General features: G+C 47.5%; 1 protein-coding gene across 4 annotated transcripts in view; it reads left to right on the plus strand.

Moving 5' to 3' along the window:
* LOC141171846 (CMP-N-acetylneuraminate-beta-galactosamide-alpha-2,3-sialyltransferase 4-like) overlaps nt 1-14956 on the plus strand; it is a 114013-nt gene that overhangs the window by 95723 nt on the left and 3334 nt on the right. The gene's annotated exons all lie outside the window — the stretch shown is intronic.

Genomic DNA, 14956 nt, shown 5'->3' on the forward strand with positions numbered 1-14956 from the left:
AGGTAGGGGGCCTAAGCTGACCCTAAGCTGGGGCCCTGACTAATCCCTCATCCTGGAGGTACTGTTAAAGGTACAGAGGTCCAGGCCGCCAGCGTAACCCCTACCTCCTGAGGATCCCTGCACCACAGTAATCTAGTCCTGAGAAGGACCCCGATCACAACAATTGGGAACCAGCGATAATATGCCCACACACAGTATTTAGACGAACGAGACAGTACAAGGGAAAAACCAAAACCACCTTGCATACAACTTCAACAAAACTACAACAGAGGGAACACCAACGGGAAAGGAGATAAATGATAAAGCGAGGAAAGGGAAATAACACTTTCAAATACACTCATCTCAGCAACTCCAAACACCACGATCCGCTCTGAAAGTCTGAATGAAAAGCTTTCACCGACACCTCACAAACAGACCTGCAGGAATATAAAGGAGTCTCACTAACGAAGCATTGATTGCAGCTGGGCGAGGCTGGACCTCAGCTAGCCCAGAGAGAGAGAGAATTAACTCCTTCACTGCCGAGAAAACACAAAGCACCAACAAGTCAGCTGCGAGAAGTCAGGCTGTGTACTCGTGACGATCTTCGTGGCAACACACCCGTGACAGTACCCCCCCTTCTACGAGGGGCCTCCGGACCCTCAGGGCCAGGTTTATCCGGGTGAGTCGTGTGGAAGGCCCGAACTAATCGGTCTGCGTTAATATCCGACGCAGGAACCCACATCCTCTCCTCAGGACCATACCCCTTCCAATGAACCAAGTACTGAAGGGACCGGCGATTAAAGCGTGAATCAATGACCCTCGATACCTGGAACTCCAAGTTACCATTGACAACCACAGGAGGGGGAGGTAAAGGTGACGGTACCACCGGCGCCACATACCTCTTAAGCAATGATCTGTGAAACACGTTGTGAATTTTAAACGTAGGGGGGAGGTCAAGACGGAATGCCACCGGATTAATAACAGAACTGATTCTGTACGGCCCGATGAACCTGGGACCCAGTTTCCAGGAGGGAACCTTAAGTTTAATATTCCTGGTAGACAACCATACCTGATCGTTCACACTTAGGTCCGGACCAGACACTCTCCTCCTATCAGCCATACGTTTGTATCGGTTCCCCATAGTATTCAGATTCTTCAGCATCCCTCTCCATACTGAAGCGAGAGATGAGGAAAATCGTTCCTCCTCCGGAACCCCCGAAGAGCCCCCCCTACTGAAAGTACAAAACTGGGGGTGAAAACCATATGCCCCAAAAAACGGGGACTTACCAGTGGACTCGCTTCGCCTATTATTGAGAGCAAACTCTGCCAGAGGTAGGAAAGAAGCCCAGTCCTCCTGGTTCTCTGACACAAAACACCGAAGATATGTCTCCAAGCTCTGGTTCATACGTTCCGTCTGACCATTGGTCTGAGGATGAAAAGCCGACGAGAATGACAAATGCATCCCCCGCCGTGCACAAAACGCCTTCCAGAACTTGGACACAAACTGAGACCCCCGATCAGACACCACCTCGGAGGGTACCCCGTGAAGCCTCACAATCTCCCCAATGAACACCTGCGCAAGAGTTTTAGCATTAGGGAGAGCCGGAAGAGCGATAAAATGTGCCATCTTGCTGAACCTGTCCACTACAACGAGTATGACCGTTTTACCCGAAGACAGAGGGAGGTCCGTAATAAAGTCCATAGACAGATGAGTCCAAGGACGCTCCGGGATCTTCAAAGGTAAGAGGGCCCCAGACGGACGGGTATGTGAGGTCTTAGAGCGCGCACAAACCCCACAGGACGCGACAAAAGTTACCACCTCTTTATGTAAGTTAGGCCACCAAAACCGACGCGAGAGGAGATCCACAGTTGCTTTACTCCCCGGGTGTCCTGCAAAAACTGAGTTATGGTGTGCCTCGATCACCTTTTGTCGCAACTGATCTGGAACGAACAGTCTCCCCGGAGGTCCAACAGGGGCGTCCCCCTGAGCCTCCAATATCTCCTCCTCCAGCTCAGAGCATACTGCCGAAACCACCACCCCCTCCTGAAGAACAGGAATCGGGTCGTCCGTATTCCCGGCCCCAGGGAAACTACGAGATAAGGCATCCGCCTTTACATTTTTAGACCCAGGACGATATGTAACGACGAAATTAAACCTGGTAAAAAACAATGACCACCTAGCTTGTCTGGGATTCAGACGTTTAGCGGACTCCAGATATAGCAGGTTCTTGTGATCGGTGATGACGGTGACCGGATGAACTGCCCCCTCCAAAAAATGGCGCCACTCCTCAAAAGCTAACTTAATGGCCAGGAGTTCCCTATTGCCGACATCGTAATTCCTCTCAGCGGACGACAATTTTTTAGAGAAAAAGGCGCACGGATGCCACTTACCAGGGGACGAACCCTGTGACAATACTGCTCCCACCCCTACCTCGGAAGCGTCTACCTCTACAAAGAATGGCTGAGACGCATCAGGTTGAATGAGTATGGGTGCCGAGGCAAAACATTTTTTCAAGGAGGAGAATGCTTGACAAGCCTTGTCAGACCACCTAGAAAAATCCGTCCCCTTTTTAGTCATGTCTGTGAGAGGCTTAACCACGGACGAGAAATTACGAATGAACTTCCGGTAATAGTTAGCAAACCCCAGGAAACGTTGTAGTGCCTTAAGATTCTCCGGCCGATCCCACTCAAGAACTGCCCGCACTTTCCCAGGGTCCATACGAAAACCGGACGCAGAAACCAGGAAGCCTAAAAACTGGAGTTCCTGTACGGCGAACACACACTTTTCCCACTTGGCATACAGTTTATTATCCCGCAAGATCTGTAACACCTGTCTAACGTGCTCCTGATGAGACACCAGATCCGGCGAGTAAATTAAGATATCATCCAGATATATGACAACAAACTGTCCCACCAGGTGGCGAAAAATATCATTAACAAAGTGTTGAAACACCGCCGGGGCATTAGTCAGACCGAATGGCATGACAAGGTTCTCATAATGCCCCTCCGGAGTGTTAAAAGCCGTCTTCCACTCATCCCCCTCCTTCATCCTAATCAAATTGTACGCCCCCCTGAGATCCAACTTAGAGAACCATTTGGCGCCCACGATCTGATTAAAGAGATCGGGAATAAGTGGGAGCGGATACGGATCTCGGACCGTAATCCGATTAAGTTCACGGAAATCCAGGCAAGGGCGTAGGCCTCCATCTTTCTTCTTAACAAAGAAGAACCCCGCGGCCACCGGTGAAGATGAAGGTCTAATATGCCCCTTAGCCAGACTTTCAGAAATATAATCCTTCATGGCCTGCCTCTCAGGACCAGAAAGGTTATACAACCTAGCTTTAGGTAACTTGGCCTCAGGGAGCAGTTTAACAGAACAGTCATACTCGCGATGAGGAGGTAGTTCCTGACACCCATTCTCCGAGAATACATCCTCAAAGTCTGCCAGAAATGGAGGTAAGACCCAAGGAGTAACCGCACCGATGACCGTGTTCATGCAGTTTTTATTACAGAATTTACTCCATTGGCTTATCTCTCTGGTTTGCCAATTAATAACAGGGTTATGCTTAGCTAACCAAGGAAGGCCCAACACTATAGGAGTGGGAAGACCCTCCAACACGTAGCAAGACAACAGTTCTTTATGTATTGCCCCCACTTGAAGTTTTACGCCATGCACAGCTTGCAAAAAACTTCCCTGACCGAGAGGCCTGGCATCGATCGAGAATATGGGGATGGGTTTAGCCAACTCACTCAATCGCATACCTTGAACCCGGGCAAACCGAGCATCAACCAGATTAGCCCCGGCCCCACTATCCAGAAGAACAGATATCCTCTCAGTTCTCGTACCCACCACCACCTCCGCCGGTACGAGAAACTGAGACGAACCTAGGGACGAAATACCTACTCCCAGATTGCCGTCCACCACACAACCTGGGATCAACAGTTTTTTCGACGACTCTTTACTCAGCAAGGGGCGGGATGGACACCCCCCAATAAAATGTCCCTTTTTCCCGCAGAGGAAACACCTTCCTGTCTTATGGCGCACCACCGGTCCCCTTCCCCGAAATGATGTCCCTCCTAATTGCATAGGCTCCTCCGGACTGACCAGGGGAACCACCATATGAGGGGACCTTGTAAGAGGTGGAGACATTACAGGGGGTAGAGTTATCCCGCACCTCTCCCGAAGCCGTCTGTCAACGCGAATAGCAAGGGCCATAGCGGCTTCCAGTGACGCGGGAGAGTCATACTGTGCCAACACATCCTGTAATTTGTCGGATAAACCATGACAAAACTGGCTCCTAAGAGCCGGGTCATTCCACTGGGTGTCCGTGGCCCACCTACGGAACTCCGAACAGAATTCCTCCGCCGGACGATCTCCCTGCTGAATCCTACGTAACTTAGACTCAGCAAGGGAGATCCGATCTGGGTCATCATATACGAGTCCCAAAGCAGCGAAAAACCTATCCACTGACTGGAGAACTGGGGAGCTAGGGGGAAGAGAGAACGCCCAAGATTGTGGGTCCCCTTGTAGGAGCGAGATGACAATTCCCACCCTTTGTTCTTCACTGCCCGATGACCGAGGCCGCAGCCGAAAGTACAATTTGCATGCCTCCCGGAAAACAAAAAACTTGTCCCGCCCCCCAGTGAACCTGTCAGGGAGAGCTACTTTAGGTTCTGGTCCGGCTTGCTCCAGAGGATGCAAAACCTTGGACCTAACGTCCGCCAGCCCCATGGACAAACTCTGCAACTGCTGAGCTAGACCGGCTACTGGATCCATGGTAGCTGGAGAAAAACTAAGTTGGTCGGTGAAAATGTCACACTGTCACAGAATACTGGAGGTAGGGGGCCTAAGCTGACCCTAAGCTGGGGCCCTGACTAATCCCTCATCCTGGAGGTACTGTTAAAGGTACAGAGGTCCAGGCCGCCAGCGTAACCCCTACCTCCTGAGGATCCCTGCACCACAGTAATCTAGTCCTGAGAAGGACCCCAATCACAACAATTGGGAACCAGCGATAATATGCCCACACACAGTATTTAGACGAACGAGACAGTACAAGGGAAAAACCAAAACCACCTTGCATACAACTTCAACAAAACTACAACAGAGGGAACACCAACGGGAAAGGAGATAAATGATAAAGCGAGGAAAGGGAAATAACACTTTCAAATACACTTATCTCAGCAACTCCAAACACCACGATCCGCTCTGAAAGTCTGAATGAAAAGCTTTCACCGACACCTCACAAACAGACCTGCAGGAATATAAAGGAGTCTCACTAACGAAGCATTGATTGCAGCTGGGCGAGGCTGGACCTCAGCTAGCCCAGAGAGAGAGAGAATTAACTCCTTCACTGCCGAGAAAACACAAAGCACCAACAAGTCAGCTGCGAGAAGTCAGGCTGTGTACTCGTGACTAGTAGTGTTGAGCGATACCTTCCGATATCAGGAAATATCGTATCGGATTGGATCGGGCCGATACCCAAAAAGTATCGGATATCGCCGATTCCGATACCGGAAACCAATGCAAGTCAATGGGACACAAATATCGGAATGAAAATAAACCCTTTCTTTCCTTGTAGGTTAATTCTACATGAAGTAAAACAACTAAGAATAATGTAGAATGACATGAAAAGCCGGCAATTCATCAGCGGCATTCACCGGTACCCGACAATTTACAACAGAAAGAATAGAGCTTCACACATAGATTAGATAGATAGAAACATGTCAGTCACATATATATGAAGTACAGTGACAGTGTTGCTTACTGTACTTGTCATTTAGTGTAAAGGATTTATTAAAAAAAATATTAGTGTTTTCGTGCACCGTCTCTTTAAAAAAGCCGGCCGGCAATTCAGCATCTGTACCCGACAATTTATAACAGACAGAATAGAGCTTCACACATAGATTAGATAGATAGAAACATGTCAGTCACATATATAAGAAGTACAGTGACAGTGTTGCTTACAGAACTTGTCATTTAGTGTAAAGGATTTATTTAAAAAAATAATAGTGTTTTCATGCACCGTCTCTTTAAGAAAGCCGGCCGGCAATTCAGCATCTGTACCCGACAATTTAGAATAGAAGGAATAGAGAATCACACATAGATTAGATAGATAGAAACATGTCAGTCACATATATATGAAGTACAGTGACAGTGTTGCTTACTGTACTTGTCATTTAGTGTAAAGGATTTATTAAAAAAAATATTAGTGTTTTCGTGCACCGTCTCTTTAAAAAAGCCGGCCGGCAATTCAGCATCTGTACCCGACAATTTATAACAGACAGAATAGAGCTTCACACATAGATTAGATAGATAGAAACATGTCAGTCACATATATATGAAGTACAGTGACAGTGTTGCTTACAGAACTTGTCATTTAGTGTAAAGGATTTATTTAAAAAAATAATAGTGTTTTCATGCACCGTCTCTTTAAGAAAGCCGGCCGGCAATTCAGCATCTGTACCCGACAATTTAGAATAGAAGGAATAGAGAATCACACATAGATTAGATAGATAGAAACATGTCAGTCACATATATATGAAGTACAGTGACAGTGTTGATTACTGTACTTGTCATTTAGTATTAAAATAAAGGATTTATTTTAAAAAAAATTGGCGTGGGGTCCCCCTTAATTTTAGGCTCTAGCGGAGGTTAAGCAGACAGCTGGGGCAAATGTTTGAAGCCTGGGAAGGGGGTAATACCCACGGAGCTTCCCAGGCTACTAATATCAGCCCCCAGCTGAATACCTAGCCTTTACTAGCTATTAAAATGGGGGACCCCCCCAAAAAAATGACGTGGGGTCCCCCCTAATTTAATAGCTAGCACAGGCTAGGCAGACAGCTGGGGGCTGATATTAATAGCCCAGGAAGGGTGCCATGAATATTGGCCCCCTCCCAGGCTAGAAACACCAGCCGTCAGCCGCCCCAGAAATGGCGCATCCATAGGATGCGCCAATTCTGGCACTTAGCCTCGCTCTTCCACGCTGCCCTGGTGCGGTGGCAGGGGGTAATAGGGTTGGGGTTGATGTCAGCTTATAATGCCAGCTGACATCAAGCCCAGGTTAGTAATGGAGAGGCGTCTATAAGACACCCCCATTACTAACCCCATAGTCAAAGTTAAAAGAAAACACAAACACCCAGAGTAAAGTCCTTTAATTGAAATAAAGACACAATTCTTTATTGTTCTAAATTAAACCATACTTACCATCACGCCCATTCCAGCTGAAGCCAACGATCTCCTGCAATAAAAGAAAAATAATAAAGCAACCTCATCCTTACCTTTCGATGGTTCCCAGGACAGCTCCAGCTCTGCTACATCGAGATGACAGGCTGGACCGCAGCAGAAAGCTGCCATCCAGCCTGTCATCCCGCAGACACTGAGAAGCGCAGGCATGCTTGCGCTCCTCAGTGTCTCTCTGTGACGTCATCCAGATGAGCCGAGTTCATGTCCAATGAACTCAGCTCACCTCATGCACGTCACTGACAGCGTGGGAAAATTCTCCTGCACTCAGCGCTTCAGCGTGAGAATTCTCCCACGCTGTCAGTGACATACATGAGGTGAGGTCATGTCCAATGAACTCAGCTCACCTCATGCACGTCACTGACAGCGTGGGAAAATTCTCACGCTGAAGTGCTGAGTGCAGGAGAATTTTCCCACGCTGTCAGTGACGTACATGAAGTGAGCGGAGTTCATTGGACATGACCTCGGCTCATCTGGATGCCGTCACAGCCAGACACTGAGGAGTGGAAGTATGCCTGCGCTTCTCAGTGTCTGCGGGATGACAGGATGGATGGCAGCGTTCTGCTGCGGTCCAGCCTGTCATCTCGATGTAGCAGAGCTGAAGCTGTCGTGGGAGCCATGGAAAGGTAAGGATGATGTTGCTTTATTATTTTTCTTTTATTGCAGGAGATCGTTGGCTTCAGCTGGAATGGGCGTGATGGTAAGTATGGTTTAATTTAGAACAATAAAGAATTGTGTGTTTATTTCAATTAAAGGACTTTTTTCTGGGTGTTGTGTTTTTTTAAATACTTTACTAGAAATTCATGGTGGTCATGTCTAATATTGGCGTGACCCCATGAATTTTGGGCTTAGGGCCAGCTGATAATGCCAAGCTGGCCTTAACCCCTTTATTACCCAGTGAGCCACCGCACCAGGGCCCTGGATGAGTTGGGTACAGCGCCAGAAGATGGCGCTTCTATGAACGCGCCATTTTCTGGGGCGGCTGCGGACTGCAATTTGCAGCGGGGGTGGCCCAGAAAGCTTGGGTCTCCCTGCGCTGCGGATTCCAGCCCCCAGCTGCCTAGTTGTATCTGGCTGGGCACAAAAATAGGGCGAAGCCCCACGCATTTTTTTTTAAAATTATTTCATGAAATTCATGGAATAATTAAGAAAAAAAGGGCTTCCCTATATTGTTGTGTCCAACCAGGTACAAATAGGCAGCTGGTGGTTGGGGGCAGCCCATTCCTGCCTGCTGTACCTGGCTGGACACAAATATAGTGCGAAGCCCCACGTCAATTTTTTTTTAATTATTTCATGAAATAATTTTTTTAAAAAAGGGCTTCCCTATATTGTTGTGTCCGGCCAGGTACAAATAGGCAGCTGGTGGTTGGGGGCAGCCTGTTCCTGCCTGCTGTACCTGGCTGGACACAAATATAGGGCGAAGCCCCACGTCAATTTTTTTTAAAATAAGTCCTTTATTTTAACACTAAATGACATTTGAGGAGTTAATAAAGATGCAGTCCCTAAATTATTATTTATTTTTTAATTAATTTTTCCCAAAACTTTTGACGTGGGCTTCGCCATATTTTTGTATGCCAGCCAGGTACAGCATCCAGCTTCTATGAACGCGCCATTTTCCGGGGTGGCTGCGCACTGCAATTTTCAGCGGGGGGAGGGGGGGGGGCAGAAAGCTTGGGCCTCCCTGCGCTGCAGATTCCATCCCCCAGCTGCCTAGTTGTACCTGGCTGGACACAAAAATAGGGAGAAGCTTCACGTATTTTTTTTTTTTAATTATTTCATGAAATTCATGAAATAATTAAGAAAAAAAGGGCTTCCCTATATTGTTGTGTCCAACCAGGTACAAATAGGCAGCTGGTGGTTGGGGGCAGCCCGTTCCTGCCTGCTGTACCTGGCTGGACACAAATATAGTGCGAAGCCCCACGTCAATTTTTTTTAAATCATTTCAGGAAATTCATGAAATAATTTAAAAAAATTGATGTGGGGCTTCGCCCTATATTTGTGTCCAGTCAGGTACAGCAGGCAGGAACGGGCTGCCCCCAACCACCAGCAGCCTATTTGTACCTAGCCGGACACAACAATATAGGGAAGCCCTTTTTTTCTGAATTATTCCATGAATTTCATGAATTAAAAAAAAAAAAAACGTGGAGCTTCGCCCTATTTTTGTGTCCAGCCAGGTACAACTAGGCAGCTGGGGGCTGGAATCTGCAGCGCAGGGAGGCCCAAGCTTTCTGGGCCCCACCCGCTGCAAATTGCAGTCCGCAGCCGCCCCGGAAAATGGCGCGTTCATAGAAGCGCCATCTTCTGGCGCTGTACCCAACTCATCCAGGGCCCTGATGCGGTGGCTCACTGGGTAATAAACGGGTTAAGGCCAGCTTGGCATTATCAGCTGGCCCTAAGCCCGAAATTCATGGGGTCACGCCAATATTAGACATGACCACCATGAATTTCTAGTAAAGTATTTAAAAAAAACACAAACACCCAGAAAAAAGTCCTTTAATTGAAATAAACACACAATTCTTTATTGTTCTAAATTAAACCATACTTACCATCACGCCCATTCCAGCTGAAGCCAACGATCTCCTGCAATAAAAGAAAAATAATAAAGCAACCTCATCCTTACCTTTCCATGGCTCCCACGACGGCTCCAGCTCTGCTACATCGAGATGACAGGCTGGACCGCAGCAGAACGCTGCCATCCAGCCTGTCATCCCGCAGACACTGAGAAGCGCAGGCATACTTCCACTCCTCAGTGTCTGGCTGTGACGGCATCCAGATGAGCCGACAATGAACTCGGCTCACCTCATGTACGTCACTGACAGCGTGGGAGAATTCTCCTGCACTCAGCGCTTCAGCGTGAGAATTTTCCCACGCTGTCAGTGACGTGCATGAGGTGAGGTCATGTCCCATGAACTCGGCGCACCTCATGCACGTCACTGACAGCGTGGGAGAATTCTCACGCTGAAGCGCTGAGTGCAGGAGAATTTTCCCACGCTGTCAGTGACGTGCATGAGGTGAGCTGAGTTCATTGGACATGACCTCGGCTCATCTGGATGACGTCACAGAAAGACACTGAGGAGCGCAAGCATGCCTGTGCTTCTCAGTGTCTGCGGGATGACAGGCTGGATGGCAGCGTTCTGCTGCGGTCCAGCCTGTCATCTCGATGTAGCAGAGCTGAAGCTGTCCTGGGAACCATGGAAAGGTAAGGATGAGGTTGCTTTATTATTTTACTTTTATTGCAGGAGATCGTTGGCTTCAGCTGGAATGGGTGTGGCGGTAAGTATGGTTTAATTTAGAACAATAAAGAATTGTGTCTTTATTTCAATTAAAGGACTTTTTTCTGGGTGTTTGTGTTTTTTTTAAATACTTTACTAGAAATTCATGGCGGTCATGTCTAATATTGGCGTGACCCCATGAATTTCGGGCTTAGGGCCAGCTGATAATGCCAAGCTGGCCTTAACCCCTTTATTACCCAGTGAGCCACCGCACCAGGGCCCTGGATGAGTTGGGTACAGCGCCAGAAGATGGCGCTTCTATGAACGCGCCATTTTCCGGGGCGGCTGCGGACTGCAATTTGCAGCGGGTGGGACCCAGAAAGCTTGGGTCTCCCTGCGCTGCAGATTCCAGCCCCCAGCTGCCTAGTTGTACCTGACTGGACACAAAAATAGGGCGAAGCGCCACACATTTTTTTTTTTAATTATTTCATGAAATTCATGGAATAATTAAGAAAAAAAGGGCTTCCCTATATTGTTGTGTCCGGCTAGGTACAAATAGGCAGCTGGTGGTTGGGGGCAGCCCGTTCCTGCCTGCTGTACCTGGCTGGACACAATTATAGGGCGAAGCCCCACATAATTTTTTTTTAATTATTTCATGAATTTCCTGAAATAATTAAAAAAAAATTGACGTGGGGCTTCACACTATATTTGTGTCCAGCCAGGTACAGCAGGCAGGAATGGGCTGCCCCCAACCACCAGCTGCCTATTTGTACCTAGCCGGACACAACAATATAGGGAAGCCCTTTTTTTCTTAATTATTCCATGAATTTCATGAAATAATTAAAAAAAAAAAAACGTGGAGCTTCTCCTTATTTTTGTGTCCAGCCAGGTACAACTAGGCAGCTGGGGGATGGAATCTGCAGCGCAGGGAGGCCCAAGCTTTTTGCCCTCCCCCCCCCCGCTGAAAATTGCAGTCCGCGGCCGCCCCGGAAAATGGCGCGTTCATAGAAGCTGGATGCTGTACCTGGCTGGCATACAAAAATATGGCGAAGCCCACGTCAAAAGTTTTGGGAAAAATTTATTAAAAAATAAATAATAATTTAGGGACTGCATCTTTATTAAGTCCTCAAATGTCATTTAGTGTTAAAATAAAGGATTTATTTAAAAAAAAAATGGCGTGGGATCCCCCATAATTTTAGTCTCTAGCGGAGGTTAAGCAGACGGCTGGGGCAGATGTTTGAAGCCTGGGAAGGGGGTAAAACCCACGGAGCTTCCCAGGCTACTAATATCAGCCCCCAGCTGAATACCTAGCCTTTACTAGCTATTAAAATGGGGGACCCCCCAAAAAAAAATGACGTGGGGTCCCCTCTATTTTAATAGCTAGCAAAGGCTAGGCAGACAGCTGGGGGCTGATATTAATAGCTCAGGAAGGGTGCCATGAATATTGGCCCCCTCCCAGGCTAGAAACACCAGCCGTCAGCCGCCCCAGAAATGGCGCATCCATAGGATGCGCCAATTCTGGCACTTAGCCTCGCTCTTCCACGCTGCCCTGGTGCGGTGGCAGGGGGTAATAGTGGTGGGGTTCATGTCAGCGCCAGCTGCCATGAAGCCCAGGTTAGTAATGATGGCCGTCTATATGACACCCCCATTACTAACCTACAAAGTGTTAAAAAGAAAAAACACACTACACCCAGAAAAAAATAATTTATTTGAAATAAAACACCATTTTATTTAATTCTTAGTTTACTAAAAAAAAAATAGTTACCTGTCCACGTTCCTGCGCTGATCTCCCATGCACAGCTGTCACATCTGGAGATGGTGACAGCTGTGCATGGCTGCTGTAAGCTCACGCTGCCGGGAACACGTCCGCTCCCGGCAGCGGGAGCCACTGACTGAGGTCACCGGAGTGCATTCAGGCAGCGCAGCTCCGGAGACCTCCTTTACGGCAGTGCTGTACCGTGGGAATTTCTCACGATACAGCAGTGCCGTAAAGGAGCTAACCGGAGCAGCGCTGCCTGAACTCCGGTGAACCCTTACGGCCCCGTCATTCTAGCGGCGGCAGCGGTTCAGAGCGGTCACATTCTATGTGGCTGCTCTGAACTGGAGATCTTCGTGGGACACTCGTGGACTGCTACGGAGGGGTAAGGATAAGGTTGTGGTTTATTATTTTATATTTTATTACAGGAGATCGATGGCTTCGGGGAATTAGGTGTCTTGGTGAGTATAGGTGTAGTTTTTTATTTTTTACTTTATTTTAGGTGGCGATCGGCGGGGACAGGTAATGTATGAACTAATTTCTTTTAGGTAACCACTGGCCACCAATGACATGTATCTAACATTTATTGGGGACACAGTAGGGCAATTTATATAGCAGGATCAGGCTGATGGGAACTACTGCTCCCATCGAGCTGATCCTGCTGGCAGGAGTGGACGGGGGACAGACATAGGCCGATGGGAGTAGTAGTGTCACATCGGCCTATGTCTGCCCGCACACACACCCGCACACACACACCCCGCACACACACACCCCGCACACATCGCACAGACACCCCGCACACACACCCCGCACACACACCCGCACACACACCCGCACACACACACACCCGCACACACACACCCCGCACACACACTAATCATGACGGGTCTGGGAGGTGAGGCTGACCTGTGCGGCCGTGGGAAAGTTGATGTGAGTTCATGCAGTCAAGCATGAACTCACATGAACCCTCTGAGGGCACCGCGGCTACTTCAAATGAACAGCTGATCGGCATCACCTGATACCTCAGCTGTTCATTTGAAATAACCGGCGGGAAAGCGCAGCACAGAACGGGAAAGCCGGCGGTGAAGTCTTTTCACTGCCGGCTTCCCCGCCCGGGTCCTTCGCTCCTTGGTGCTGTGCTCCCCGCCCGGTCCTAATTTACGATCGGGATGGGAGGTGGCGAGGGGAGCGGAGGATCGGGGTGGGAGGCTGCGGGGAAGCAGTATGGGGCTGCGTGATTGTTTAAAAGCCGGCGGCTTTTTACCGCGCGCCGGCTTTTAAACAATCAGGAGAATTCTCCCACGCTGGGATGGCATTCTGATGACAAGCTGGATCGCAGCTGAGCGCTGCCATCCAGCTTGTCATCCTTCAGAGACACTGCAGAGCGCAGGCATTATGGGAACTTCCGATTCCGGTATTCGATATTATAAAAGTATCGGAATTAAGTATCGGAATTCCGATACAGTGAATATCGGCCGATACCCGATATTTCAGTATCGGAATGCTCAACACTACTCGTGACGATCTTCGTGGCAACACACCCGTGACAAGATCCCTCTGTGTGTAATGACTCTATATAATAGATCCCTCTGTGTGTAATGACTCTATATAATAGATCCCTCTGTGTGTAATGACTCTATATAATATAGGAGCTTCACTTTTTGTATTGAAGAACTGAAATAAATTAACTTTTTAAGGATATTCTAATTTAGTGAGAAGCACTTATAGTAATACCACTATGCTGTGCCTGCCTATAGCAATACTACCATAGACAGAATATATAGTAATAGTGTTATAAAGTATCTACGTATAGTAATAACGCCATGCTGTGAACAATTATAGTAATGGTGCTGACTATGAATATATATACAGCGGATCTAATAAATCTACACTTCCCTGTTAAAATGACAAGATTTTGTCATGTAAAAAAACAATCCTACCAAAAAATAATAATTTCAGGACTTTTTTCCCTTTTTATGTTGCCATAATCTGCACAAATCCACTGAGAAACAAACTAAAATCATTTTGAGGGAAAAAATAATAATAACAAAATTAAAATAATGTGGTTTCATAAGTGTGAGGGGACGTGATCGTGTCTAGAATCAGCCGATCGCATTTCCCTCATGTTACATAGTAATCAGTGCTCGGCCGCCGTCATTTACAATGATCATGATTAACCCCACAGAAAGTGTCTCTGCTCTAGGAGGATTTTCCTGACATTTTCTTTTCCATAAACAGCTGACAACACAGCAAAGGATCTCATTGTGGAAAGTTATCAGTAGAAGGATGCAAAAAGATTTCCAAGGCATTAGATCTATCATGGACACTGAAGACATCATCCAGAAGGCGCTGAAATTTGGCGGAACAGTGAAATGGATGTCCCTCAAAAATTGATGAAAAGACAAGAAGATAATTAGTGCTGGAGACTGCTAGAGGCAACATTAAAGGAGCTGCAGGAATTTATGGCCAGTTTGGGTTGTGTACTGCATGTGACAACAATTTTTCATATTCTTTATATGTCCGGCCTGTGAGGTAGAGAGGACAAGACAGAAGATTTTTCTTACAAAGAAATACATCCAAACCTGGTGAATTATGTGGGCAACATGTTCTGTCTGATGAGACCAAGGGAGAAATTTCTGGCCATAATTCCAAAAAGTGAAAAACCAACAATGTGTGTCACTAGAAGATCACCATCCCCACAGTGAGGCATGGTGGAGGTAGCATTGTGCTCTGGGGATGGTTTTTAGCAGCTGTAACTGCTGATTTAGT

This window comes from Phyllobates terribilis, unplaced genomic scaffold (assembly GCF_046119375.1).
Source record: "Phyllobates terribilis strain yellow unplaced genomic scaffold, ASM4611937v1 Scaffold_12__6_contigs__length_324123572, whole genome shotgun sequence".
NCBI lineage: Eukaryota > Metazoa > Chordata > Amphibia > Anura > Dendrobatidae > Phyllobates > Phyllobates terribilis.